The following is a 13,786-nucleotide window of genomic DNA, read 5'->3' as shown; positions in this document are numbered from 1 at the left end:
GTATTTCATGTGATCATTTGACTCATTACATCATTGACTCATTGATTATTAAACTCATTTGAGTATGGAACAACTTTATTTTCAGAGGCAGCCTTCTGAAAGACTACCTCAAGGTAGTCTATACAGAGCACAAGAAAAGGAATCAGAAGACTTGAATTTGAATCTTGACCACTTGACCACTTCCTGAACTGTGAGAACTCAAGCAAATTACTTTACTGCTCAGAATCTCAATTTCATCTTCTTAAAATAGAAATAGCTCTTCCCTTCCTATCTCAAAGGGTTGCTGGGAGGACCAATGAGATAATAATCAGGAGTATGAAAGCTCTTTGTAAAAAATAATCTATTTCCAAAGGAAAAGGAACAGGATTTAAAAGTATCAAAATATTTATAACATTTTTTGTGGTGGTAAAGAATTGGAAATTGAGAGGAATTGGGAAGAGCTGAAAAAGTAATGGCATAGGACTGTTATATAATACTACTGCCATAAGAAGTGATGAGCAGGAGAATTTTAGAAAAACCTCAGATGGACTTATATGAACTAATGCAAAGGGAAGTGAGCAGAAACAGGAGGACAATATGCATAGTAAGAGAAATATTGTAATGTTGATCCAATGTGAAATACTTAACTATTTTAATCAATATAGTGCTTTAAGATAATTCTAAAGGACTTGGGGGAAATGGTAGTAACCTCCAGAAAAAGAAGAGATAGAGTCTGAAGGCAGATTGAAGCATACTTTTAAAATTTTTCTTTATTGGGTTTTTGTGTGTGTGTGTGCTGTGTTTTCTTTACAGCATGGCTAATATAGAAATATATTTTGCATGACTGCACATGTATAGACTATAAAATTGTGAGGGAGGAGAGAGAGAATTTGAAACTCAACATTTAAAAAAAACAAATCTTAAAAATGGTTTTTACATGTGATTAGAAAAAATAAAATTCTTTAAAAATAAATATAAGAAAGAGATCTTGCTTCTCAAAATTCTCATATCAGTATGCTTGACCATTTGACTTATCATACATTTATACTACAATAGATTCTATTACAGATATTAGAATATATGCCCCATTCTCCTTTATTAGGTCATAAGTCCTTTAAGGGTGGAGTCTACCATTTTTAAAAAAACTTTTATAACCCCAGAACTCTGCAACCTGGCCAGCATTTAAGTGTGCTATTAAAAAAATGTTTTTTCAATTGAATTATATTTTTTAACTGGATCCTGAGACTCAGCAAATCCAAAACTACACTCATTAACTCCCCCATCTATCTCATCCCTCCTTTGAATTGTCTTATTTCTTTCAAAACCTCCCTTATCCTTCTAGTCATCCAGGTCCAAAAATTTGTGTCATTTTCAATACCCTACCCTTATGCACAAAAAGTATCCAATAAGTTGCCAAATCTTCTCTCTTTAGTCACTTTTATTTCCAGTTGAAAATTCTCTCCTTTTCTCAATCCCTTCCATGACCCACTGAGAGAGTAAGAAAAACAAAACTCATTAAAAATATGTATAGTTATGCAAAATACATTTCTGCATTTTAAAAATTCAATGTTTAATTTTCTTATAGTTTCTACCACCACAACATTGCTCCTATATATCCCTTGATGGTCCATCTTGAAGTTTCCCCCATTCTAATCAGTTCCCCACTCAGCTGCCTAAATGATTGCCCTTAATCATAGGCCTGATCATATCATTTCCTCTACTCAATAAACTCCAACTGGGATCTATGGGATTTCAGGGAGGACTAGCATCTCTGGTGTAAGGGCTTGCTGAGCCCTCCTTAGAGCTCTTTGATGTCTATGGGTCCTCCAGCTTTCACTTACCCTCAACCTGGTTTAGCCTCTCTGCCAAGACAGTTGTTATCTTTTTTAACCCTTACTTACTTTCTTAGAATCAATATTATGTATTGGTTCCAAGACACAAGAGTGGTAAGGGCTAAGCAATGGAGGTTAAATGACTTTCCCAGGGTTACACAGCTAGGAAGTGTCTGATGCCAAATTTGAACATAGGACCTCCCATCTATAAGGCCTGGCTCTCAATCCACTGAGCCACTTAGCTGCCCCTTACTGAGACAATTTTGCCAGCATGTCACACAGCTTCTTGAAGTGACAGGTGAGAGTTGGTTGATAGGTGGATAACCAGAGATGGATAAAAAGTCCTGTAAAGGGTTCAACAAGCCTTCACATCAGAGGTACTAGTCCTCCCTGAACATCCCATTGACTCCAAGCAATTAATGAATTCTTGTTGATTAATAAATTAAATGGACATGATTCTTTCACCCATTAACTGCCTATTGAAAGCTATTCTGTAGAAAATTGGCAGGAGAGTGATTTAGGTTGTTGTCCTAGAAAGGGGCAAATAGATTTCTCTCCTATGGAGCCTGAATGACACCCCAGGGCAGAATTGTGATGTACCATCCTTAGGGGTACTCCTTTTTCATCCCAGGGCCCCCCTGCTGCCTAGTCTATCCCCTTTTGGAGGAAAACATTTGGCATATTCATTCATATTAAGAGGGTAAGCAAGTTAGTTACCCTCCTTAGACTGAGGCTTTGTGTTTCCAAAAAGGAAATGGAAGAGACAATGAACCCGTGAAAAGGAATGATGATTTGCAATCAGAATAGTAGAATGGGAAGGGACCTTAGGACTTAGAATGTCAACATGGTTAGAATATAGAATGTGGATCATGGAATGGCAGAGTTGGAAGTGACCTAAGGGAACTTCTTCCACCCTTTTATTTTACAGATGGAAATAGTGAGGCAAAAAGAAGACAGGGACAGAGACATTCCTAGAACTCTGGTTTTTTAAATGTCACTTCCTTTTTAATAGCAAAATTCCTGGTAGCAGTGAGGGAACTATTTTGGAGTAGGGATAAGTTCCTATTGATGTGTAAGGCTTGCCCTGGGTCTTCTCCTGAATAGAGTCAATTCAATTCAACAAATATCTGATGGGGCAAGTTAGGTGGTATAGTGGATAAAGTGATGGTCCAGAGTCAAGAAGATCCATCTTACCAAGTTCAAATCTAGCCTCAGGTACTTACTAGTTATGTGACTCCAGGCAAGTTATTGAACCCTCTTTGCCTCAGTTTTCTCAACTGCAAAATGAGCTGGAGAAGGAAATAGTATTTTCTCCTCTGGTATAGTTGGCAAGAAAATCCCAAATGGGATCCCAGAATAAGACACAACTGAATGATAAGACCAAAAAAACAAAACAAAACAGGGATAATCAGGGATGACCATAACCAAGGGCTGAAGTGTCCTGAGGAGTTGCCCCTACAGATTTCTGTTTCCTCAACCTTCCAATTAATCAAGTTAAGTTCACAATTCTATTGTTCTTTTTGGTTTACAAAATCCTCACCAGTATCACTATGATCATTTGACAAATGAAGGAATCTCTAAAAAGTTACATGATTTTCTCAGGGCCACACAGCTAGAGCAGAGCTACAGCAAGAACCCATAGAATTCAATAGCATGTAAGCTTTTTGAGGGCAGCTCCCTTTTTTGCCTTTCTGTCCCTCTTCTTTCTCCCTACCCCCTTACCCCCCCCCCAAGCACAGTTCATAGCATGCAATGTTTATCAAATTCAAATAAAATGATTTTTAATTTCTTTGCTTTTTTCACCATACCAGACTTTTAGTCATAATACTTTGGAGGGGAAAGGGGTTGAATTTTGCAGGGAGGAAGAGTTCTCTATCTATAGGTTGCATAAATCTCTGTATCCTTGAGCCAGTTATTTACCACTCCTCCCCAATCAGGAGAAGGGTGGATCCTCCCAGTGTGGAATAAACCCAAATCTCCATCACTCCCCCACTCCTTTTCTCTATTTTTCTGAGCCCCCCAATCCTTCTACCTACCATAAATCTTTGACTCTGGTAGAAAATTCTAAACCAAAGCAACCCTGGCTAATGAAAACGGTGATAAATCTCTGTCCATTAGGCTTGTTGTGCAGTACAAACATTGCCAAACAAGGGCCCATCGGGGCACTCCTCCCTACCCTGCCCTGGCCTTGCATAGCTTTAAATGGAAACTGTTGCTTTTAACATCTATTTACTGCTTGGAAACAAGGAGATGATTAAGACCAGGGATGCCTGGCCAGGAAATGGAGGGAGGCCCAAACAGGTGAGGATCCTCTAGCCTCAGACACCTGAGCTGGGCTCCCCTCCATTCGCCTAACCCTGAACTTACTAAACCAGATTTCCAAATAGCTCTCTGTGGTTTGGGGTTTTGTTTTGTTTTTTTGGAGGTGGGGAGGTAGAGAAGCAGCAGAGACCACTATAAGAGGAAAGATGATGATACCCCGTGTCTCCATATGGGTCTGATCTTACTCTACCTTTCCTACTTTCTCACTATTCCTTTCTATGCAATCTTCCACTCCAGGGAGGCCACATCTTTTTGATGTGCTCCCTAGGGAAAACTTTTGCCTTGGGACAGCTAGGTAGCAGAGTGGAGAGAGTGCCAGACCTGGAGTCAGGAGGATCTGGGTTCAAATGTGACCTCAGATATTGCCTAGCTATGTTACCTTGGGTGAGTCATTTATCCCCAATCCTTCTTCTGCCTTAGAATCAATAACAGTACTTGGTATCAATTCTAAGACAGAAGATGAGGGTTCAAAAAAACATGAAATTTTTTGCCTTCCCCATCCAGAGCCTTTTTCTTATCTTTGGTGTCCTTTTTCCTTACTTTTCCTTAAAATACTATCCTTCCTTCAAAGTCTAAATTACATGATGCCTCTCCCATGCCACCTTCCTTGGTGATCCCTAGTTTACTGGAATCCACCCCTCTTCAGAATGCCCAGAACCCTGAGAGTTCTGTCACTTCTCTGCAATCAGCTAGGTGTTGAAGTGGATAGAGTACCTTGAGTTAGGAAGACCTGAGTTCAAGTGTAGACTCAGATACTTACTAGATGCATGACCCTAGGAAAGTCACTTACCTGTTTACCTCAGTTTCCTCATCAGTAAAATGAGCTGGAGAAAGAAATGGCAAACTACTCCAGTCTCTTTGCCAAGAAAACCCCAAATGATCTCACAGAAAGTCAGACACCAGTGAACAATAACAAAGTTTAAATCATTTAGTATCTGTGTAGATTCTGGGTATATTGGTCACTTAACCTCTGAAAGTCTCCTCACTGTAAAATGGGACTATAAAAGCACCTATCTCCCAGGTAGTTGTGAAGATAAACTGAGATAATATTTGTAAAGCCCTCTGCAAAGCTTGAAGTGCTATATAAATGCTAGTGATTGATATTATCATCACATTACACAGTGCTGGCTGTTTTTATTGTATTAAGTGATTTATTTTATCCAAATTAACCTCGAAAGTATCACTGTCTTGGACTAATCATCTTCATATTATCTTCATCCTCCATGAATACTGTTTTTAGACACTAACAACTCTAGATAAGAAATTCAAGGTTCAAGAGATTTGTTCAATGTCACCCAACTAGTAAGCCAGAGAGACTCAAAACCAGGTCTCCTGACAAAATTCAGGGCCCTTTCTGCTCTATCTTGCCCCTTATTCCACACTTAATATAATAGATCTATTTATTGATGTTCACAAAATACTTACTGAGGTTACTCAGGCAGGTATCACAAAGATCCCTGATTTACAGCTTTATAAAACTTGAGTACAAAGATATTATGTGCTTTATTTATTTAAATTCTTACCTCTGTCCTAGTAAACGACTTGTTTAGGAAGTGGCTGAGGCAAGATTTGAACTCAGGTCCTCCAGACTCCAGGCCTGGTGCTCTATCCATGGTGCTCTATCCATTGTGATACCCAGCTGCCCCCTAATTTGTGCTTTTTGTAACTAGTTAAATGTTAGGGTCAGAATTTGAACTCAAGTCTCCGGACTCCTGTGTGGAGGCATATACCATTATGTCACTATTTATCAGACACAATAGATGCTTGGGGCATATTTGTTGTTTAACTAGGGAGAAGGCACCATGGTTCCTGGAAGGAATAATTGACCAGGAGGTTGGAGTCTTGGGTTTGAGACTGTGACACTTGGTGTAGGTCTTTGGGTTGTTACTTCCATTCTGAGATTCTCATTCTCTCTATCTGAGAAAAAGGGAATACAATGCCGACCTCACCCATTTCTCTGGGTTTTTGTGAGGAACCAGATAATAGCTGTAAAAGTACTTCCGAAAGTTAAAAGTGCTATGTAAGTGGTAGGTGGTGCTGGAGGTGCAGACAGATTATTCTTTCTCCAAATAGCACCCTAGCTTTGGTGCCAAGAACTAGGTGCCAATTGGCATGCTATTCAGATACATTTATTCCCATGTGGCTTATGCCTTGTCAAAATTGAGACCACTTCCTCCCTTCATCTCTACTTTTCTCATTGCTGGGCAACCGACTTACATCAACATTTATTAAGGTCCTGCTATGTTCAAGGCACTGTTGGAGGCAACCCCCAAAATATGGAATAGTCCCTGTCCTCAAGGTACTCACATTCTACAATGGGTCTGTATGAAGGTGAAAAACGGTGAAGCAAATATTTAAAAGCTACTTCATGGAGCCTCAGAAATGGAAATCTCAAAGGATATTTGAACCAACCTGCACCTTGAACAAGAATGCCTTCTACACCTACCCCAACCAACAGCTTCTGACTTCTGCTTGGATACTTCCTTAAATGGGGAACTTACTCTTTAGGAAGTCAGCTCATCCCATTTTTTGACAACTCTTGGTTTTGAAGTAGATAGAGTACAGAGCCTGGAGTCAGAAAGATTCCTCTTCCCAAGTCCAAATCCAGCTTCAGATAATTACAAGCTATGTGACTCTGGGCAAGTCATTTCACATTTTGCCTTGGCTTCTTCATCTGCAAAGTGAGCTAGAGAAGGAAGTAGTATCTTTGTACTCTAAGATACTCTAGTATCTTTGTCAAGAAAACCCTAAATAGGGTCGTCATGAAGAGTTGGACTTGAATGAAAAAAATGGATAAAGCACTGAGGGTACATAAAGACAAGCTAATAATTATATATATATATATATATATATATATATATATATATATATCACCTGTTTTCAAAGAGCTTGTAGTCTAAATAGAATGAACTTAGGTGTACTTCGTTCAAGAGTCATTGACTGAATTTCAGAGGAGCCTGTCTTGAAAACAAGGTTAGACAAACAATAAAACAGCCTAGCTCAGGAGACAATAGCTCACATTTGAAGTTTACAAATCACTGCTGAAGACATATAAGGTGAGTTGTGGAAATATCATTCCCATTTAACAGAAAAAGAAACTGAGACTCAGTCTAAAATCAGCAATCAGTGGCAGAGCTAGTTCTGAAACTCAGTTACTTCTGGTATGACTAATTTGTTTGAAGTGACACATTTGATAAGTCATCAGAGTCAGGATTTATACCCAGGTCTTTCCCTTCTTAGAATCAATATTGTGTGTTGGATCCTGGCCAGGCAATGGGGGTTAAGTGACTTGCTCAGGGTCACACAGCTAGGAAGTGTCTGAGGCCAGACTTGAAACTAGGACCTCCCATCTCTAGGCCTGACTTTTCAATCCACTGAGCCACCTAGCTACCCCCTATACCCAGGTCTTTTGAATCACAGAGCAAGGGTGCTTTCTACTACATCACACTGAATGTGAGTGAGAGGGTATAGATGGCTCAGCATAGCCAGCCCCACTTCTGGAGAAACACAAAGCACATTTCTACCCCAGAGTGGTCTGGGAGTCAGAAGATCTAGCTTCAGGTCTCTTTACCTCCATTTACTATCAAACCTCTTAAACTCTGAGCTTTCCTTTTTTCATCTCTAATACTGGCCTCTAAAACCTATACTACTTAAAAGAAAGTGTTTTGTAAACCCTATTTATCTATACAATAGGGGTAAAATATGCATATTACCTGTAACCTCACAGGACTATAGCGAAGACAATCTATTTGGTGAGCTTTAAAGCAATAGAGAAATGTGGGCTATTATTACCTTACTGATAATGGGTCACCTTTGTATAGAAAGGAAAATACATTCTTATTAAGGGAGAAAAGCCAATTCTCTTCCCCACCCCAGAGAAAAGAGCAAGAGAAAATAAAGTTTAAGCCTAGGAAGAACTTCATAAATATTCAGAGAGGAAGGAGGGTGGGAAAGGATTTTTCCAACAAGTATCTACAGGTGGTTTACTACAAGCTCAACGCTCTGCTAGGTGAGGCAGGGGAAACAAAAAATGACACTGAGAGACAAAACTTAAACACACATGATGGATCAGGATCCTGAAGGAACTGAAGGAGCATCTATTCTAACCTCCTCATTTTACAAATAAGGAAACTAAGACCTGGGGAGATGTGATGACTTGCTCATTATATAATTTAAGAATGATACAAAACAAGGGTAGTTAGATGGCTTAATGGATAGAACACCAGTCTTGGAGATGAGAGGTCCTGGGGCCAAATCTGGCCTCAGACACTTCCTAGCTGTGTGACCCTGGGTAAGTCACTTAAACTCATTTGCCTAGTCCTTACCATTCATGTGTCTTAGAACTCATTGATTCTAAGACAGAAGGTGAGTTGTTGTTGTTTTTAAAGAACTGTACAAAACAATCTATAATCAAGTACGAATTTTACCCCAGTACAAACTCTCAAGATCAGGGAACATTAGAGGTCATGTGGACTTGGAACAGTAATCAGGAAAAAGTTGGGTTAATAAAAAGAGCACCTATACACAGGGGACAGGATACTTGGGCTTTAGTCTTGTCCATGCTAGCAGTTGTATGACTGGAGCAAGTTGATGTCCTTCTCTGGGCCTCGGTTTCCTCTTCTGTACAATGTGAGTATAGGACTGGATAAGGCCCTTCGAGTTATAAGCACCAGGTTTTTATGCTCTGAGGCTAACCCCTTCCTGAGAGTTCTGTACAGCTGAGAAGTCTGGGATTTCAAGCTAATTCAGACACTTCATTAATGAAGAGGAAGAAGGGGGAAAAGAGGAGGAGGAGGAGGGGAGGAATCCTGTAAGAAAAATCAAGGGAAGGGGAAAAAACAGCTGGACCTGGTGAAGAGGAGAGAAATCCATATTTAGGCAGCATGATCATATGGATATGTCTCTATGTGAGTCTGTGTGTTTGTGTCAACGTATATCTTTTTTCCCCCTTCCAGGTAATATCTGTACCTCTGATGCTTATCTTCCCCACTTGCACTTGTTTTTTCTCATTTTCTCAGTCTCCCATTTTGTCCTGGCCCCTCTTCTCTTTCCCATCCTGTCTTCCCCAGTCCATCCCTGCCCTGTTCCCTCATTCCCCCATCTCTCCTCTCCCTTCTCTTCTTTGCCCTTCACTCCTATTCTCTTCTCTCTCCTGCCCTCCCTCTTCTCTAATTTTCCTCTCCTTCAATTCTTTTCTCCTCCCTCCCACCTTCTATGTCTTCCTGTTTAGTTCTTTTTCTCCCCTCCTCCAGGTAGCTGCTCTCACTTTTCTCCTCTCCATCCCTCCCCTCTTCCTTCTTTGCTGCCTGCCACCCATTCTCCCCTCCTTTCCTCCCTAGCGCTCTTCTCCCCGCTGCTGCTGCTGTTCCTGCCGTTGCTGCTGCTGCGCCTGTTCCCCGCCGCTGACTTTCTGACTTCTTAACTTGTCAGCAAATCCCAAAGTTAAAAATGCACACGCACCCAGGCCGGCAGCCAGCAGGGCTGTCTGGCCGCGGCTCCAGATGTGGGGGCCACCGCGCAGCCCGCCAGCCCCGCTCTCTCCCTGCACCGACGTGCAGACTAAACAATTGTGACTTGGCTGTGAGCAGCAGCGCAATTCCAGATGCTGCTTCCCTTGTGCGGCCCTTTAATTGGGCTGGCAGGCGCGAGGGCTCTTTCAGCGCGAGCAAAGCTCTCCCGGGGGACCCCGGGCTCTGGCCCCGCGCCCGCCCGCCCGGCTACCTTTAGCGAGCGAGAGAGAGAGAGAGAGAGAGAGTGAGAGAGCGAGAGAGCGAGAGAGAGATCGAGAGCGAGAGAGAAATAGAGAGAGCGCAAGATGGGGGGTGGGAGGGAGCAGTAGAAGGAGACTGGAAAGCGAGGTGGAGGAAGAAGAGGTGGGGACCGAGAGGGAGCGAAGAAAGACTGTCGGGCGCGTGTTTCCCAGGTGTTTACTGCCCCGATCGCTGCTGTTTTCCCAGAATTTTTTCCTGCCCCCCCCCCTTTTATACTTCGACATTCTCACCTTTTATAATTCCCTCCAGACCTCCTCCCGATTTCGGGGCCGGGGGCCTGACCCCAGACGGAGTCCCAGACTCAAAATATCTGAGCTAGATGAGACCCGAGGCCAATCCCCTTGTTTTACAGGTGAAGAAACTGAGACCCAAAAGAGAATCTTACAGCTTGTCCAGAGTTGTCCAGCCCTGCGGTATATTTTACTGGAAAAGTGCTCCGGGAACTGCAGACAACCGGGCAGGGAGGAGCGGGGGTGGGGGGGGGTAGGGGGGGAGCGGGCGGCGGCGCAGAAAGTGAGAAGAGACTCTCTTCCTTAAAATGCGGGTTTCAAGAAGCCAAATTTTCTCAGTGGTCAGAACCAGAACCCCGTAACTCCATAGTCGCCCGGGGAGGTGGGGCGGGCAGGGGTATCGGAAAGCGTGCAAAATTAAATCTTAGCCAAAAAGGCAGGAGGATGGACTACATGACCTACCTCTCCAGGTCCGAGGCAGCCCAGAGAAGGCTTTCTTTGCCCACCCCCCCATTTCGTTCCCCCTCCCCCGCAGCCTGTCTCTTCCCTCCCACTCACAGAACCTTGGAGGCAAGGAGAGGTGAGTTTCACCGGACCCCCCAGAGACAATAGGCCCCCACCTAGGCCGGTCAGAGCCGGGGGCAGGAGAAGCAGGAGGGGACCACACGGGGAAAACCCCCTCCCCCGCTCCTCTGGCCTCTACACAGACGCCCCTCCCCCGCCCCTCCAAAGCTGTCGAGTCCCGGCCCCCTGAGGGTGAGAGAGGAGGGCAGCGCGCTGGCCCGGCGGCTCGAGGAGGCCCCACTCTGACAATCTTCCCTTTGTTTGTTTTCCTAAATCTGGGAGGCCCGAATTCCTGCCGGATTCCGTATGTTTCACTCAGGAAGGAGGCGCCCCCCCACCCCCTCCCCCAATCCTCTTTTCATGTCAAACAGCGGCTGCCGGGGAATGGCAGGTTCTTCTAGGAGTCCGATCGGGCCCCAGCCCCTCACCTCGGGGGAGGACAGGGGGAGGAGGGCCAGCCCAGAGCAGAACAGAGAGTCCCAGGCGGTTGGGCCGGCCCTCCCCGGACCAGAGCCAGCCTGGGGGAGAGGGAACGAGTGGGGGAGGGGGGGAAGGGGGAGCAGAAAGGAGAATGGGCTGAAACAAAATGGGGGGGGAACCCTCAGCACGGTTTAAAAGACATAAAAGTCAAACCAGCCCCCAATCTCACGCCTCAGCTCGACATCCCTTACACCCCTCTACCTCCCTCCTTCCTTTTTTTCCATCTTCCAAACTTTAGCCTCATTAATTTCCAAAAAAAATTTCCCCCAATAAAAGGCAAACATGGAAAGAAAAACAAACTATTAGAAAATAGAGGAGGGAGGAAATGTTATTTAAAAGGTTACCAGACCGCATCATTTTCCAATGATATTATATACTCCCTGCAGTATCCAAAATATATATGGGCTCTGGGCCAAGAATGTTTAAAAAAAAAAACCTTAAAAAAAAAAAACCCAGGCTTAGACACAACATCTGGACTGGGGAGTGAACAAACCCCCCATTTATCACACTTAATCCTGCAATGAAGCAATCAACAGTTTACTTCTGTTTTGCTAATTTAGCTGCTTTCAAGCTCCTGGCCTAGTCCAGACTGGGAATTAAGTGTCGCTTGTGAAGAGTCTGCCCTTCTAGCCTTCCCTTCTTCAATTTCTTTCTCCTGGTTTTGCTCATCGTGTGTGCGGGTCTGTGTGTGTGTGTGTGTGTGTGTGTATGTGTGTGAGAATGAAAGATGAATGGAGAAGGAAGGAAGGGGAAAAAGGAAGGAAGGAGAGGAGTAAAGAAAAAAAAGTTAAAGAAATAATGTCTGACTGGCTACCTTTTTTTCTTCTACACAATGTGGAAAATGCAGAATTTGACCCTGCCCTAACATTCTTCTTCTTCTCCTCCCTCAGTATCCCATGGAACCCATCTCCCTGAGCCTGCACTGAGTTCTCCTAAACCTTTAGGGTCAGTAGAAATCATGCCTCCAGCTTATATTTTGGCTTTGACTCAAGGCCTGCAGACATTCAAAGTATATAGTCACCTTGCTACAGGCAAAAAGCTCAGGCTGTAGTCCTGTTAACTGGCTTCTCTTGATGTTTATTGGGTTTTGCCAACCTCATGCCTGGCACTGTCTGAGAGCACATAGACACCTCAGGCTAACACGTGGTGGCTCTTCTACATACAAATACACACATGCAATAGAATTGGGCCCCTAGGCCAGAAGAGTCACATGAGGAGGTGACAGAGGATCAATGGAATGAGGAGAGCATCCTGTGGGTAGGCCATGGTGAAGGCCTGGGAGCCAGGCAGAGTCTCCATGGCACAAGGGGATCTTCTGAGAGAAGAGAAGCAGAGGGAACAAATCCGGGAGAGTGTATCATTTTAGGATTTCTCAAGAAATCCCTGGGACCCTTGTCCAATGGGGCCTGTGCTAGAGCTGAGATTGGCCTGGGGAAATAGAAAGATTTCCCTTCCCTGTAGCAATCTTCCCATTCCTTTTCCTCCCCTTCCTCTCCTTCGAATGGGATCTCAATCTTTCTTCCCCTATGCCCTCCACTATCAATGTTTTTCTCTCTGCCTTCAATTGTTTTTCTATTTCTCTGTAGTTTCTTCATTGTTTGTTTTCCACAATCTAATAATCTGTTTGACTTCTCTTTTTGCATAACTCCTTGTTCCTAGGGGCTTGAGGATGTCAGGGAGGAAGAGAGAGGTGGGAAGGGGTATTACCAAAAAAATGGAGCCTGTGTAGCTAGAACTGAAAAAACCTGGACTCCACTTCCAGCTCCAGGACTTACTACCAATAAGACTTTGGAGAAATCATTTCCCTTACCTGCCTCACTTTCCAGATTCTATAAGGAGGGATTGAACTAAGGACTCACAGGTTCCTTTCAGCTCTGAGTTGAATAATCCTATCTTAAAAAAAAAAATCATTGTGTCATGTTGAAAAATATGCTTAAAAATTCCAATACCTCAAACAGTAGAAAACAGGTTTCTTGTTCTATTATATTATAAATTAGTTTTTAACAATATTTTAAGACTTCAAGGTTACCACAAGTGTCTTATAGGGAGACAGGAAAACAGATCTTTTCCATCCTCCACTATTTTTGCTTTTGTGCATGGCAAGAACTTGTGAGTGCTTAGGAGTGTGAGTGTATCCTCCTAACTTATCCCATAAAACCTTCAAAGGTCTGTCTCTCTGCCTCCCCCAATCCTAAAACACACACACTTCTGTGCTTTTGAACAGGGGGCTTGACATTAAGAATAGGGCCAGGGGGAGAAAGTTGTTCAGGTGCTTAGGTTTCTGCTTTGGTGACTATCCCCTCACTGCAGATTCTAGCCAAATTGAACTTTTTGTTACACCTCACATATAGAACCCAACCTTCCATCTTCCATCTTTGTATCTTTGTTTAGGTTGTCATCATTGCTTGCAATATATTGCTTTCTGCTCATCTGCCTCCTTGAATTCCTAACTTCCTTCAAAATTCAACTTGAAGACCACTTCCTACCTAAAACCTTTTGTGTTCCCCCAGTTATCAGACTCCTCTCTCCCAAATTATTTTGTTTAATTGACTTTGTATACATTTTGCATATACTTAATTCAATGTCTTGATTAGATATATTTGATGGG

At 43.1% G+C, this 13,786-nt stretch overlaps 1 long non-coding RNA gene across 1 annotated transcript; it reads right to left on the bottom strand.

Annotated features, from left to right (window-relative positions):
• Positions 1-8,538: 8,538 nt before the first annotated feature.
• Positions 8,539-9,674, bottom strand: LOC130457373 (uncharacterized). Its single transcript, XR_008916541.1, has 2 exons — positions 9,594-9,674; positions 8,539-8,981 (listed from the first exon to the last, which is right to left on the bottom strand). It is a non-coding gene; the product is annotated as an uncharacterized LOC130457373 (long non-coding RNA).
• Between the last annotated feature and the right edge of the window lie 4,112 nt (positions 9,675-13,786).

Source organism: Monodelphis domestica, chromosome 2, assembly GCF_027887165.1.
Source record: "Monodelphis domestica isolate mMonDom1 chromosome 2, mMonDom1.pri, whole genome shotgun sequence".
Classification (NCBI taxonomy): Eukaryota; Metazoa; Chordata; class Mammalia; order Didelphimorphia; family Didelphidae; genus Monodelphis; species Monodelphis domestica.
The sequence above is the reverse complement of the archived record's forward strand: the minus strand, read 5'-3'. Positions and strand labels throughout refer to the sequence as shown.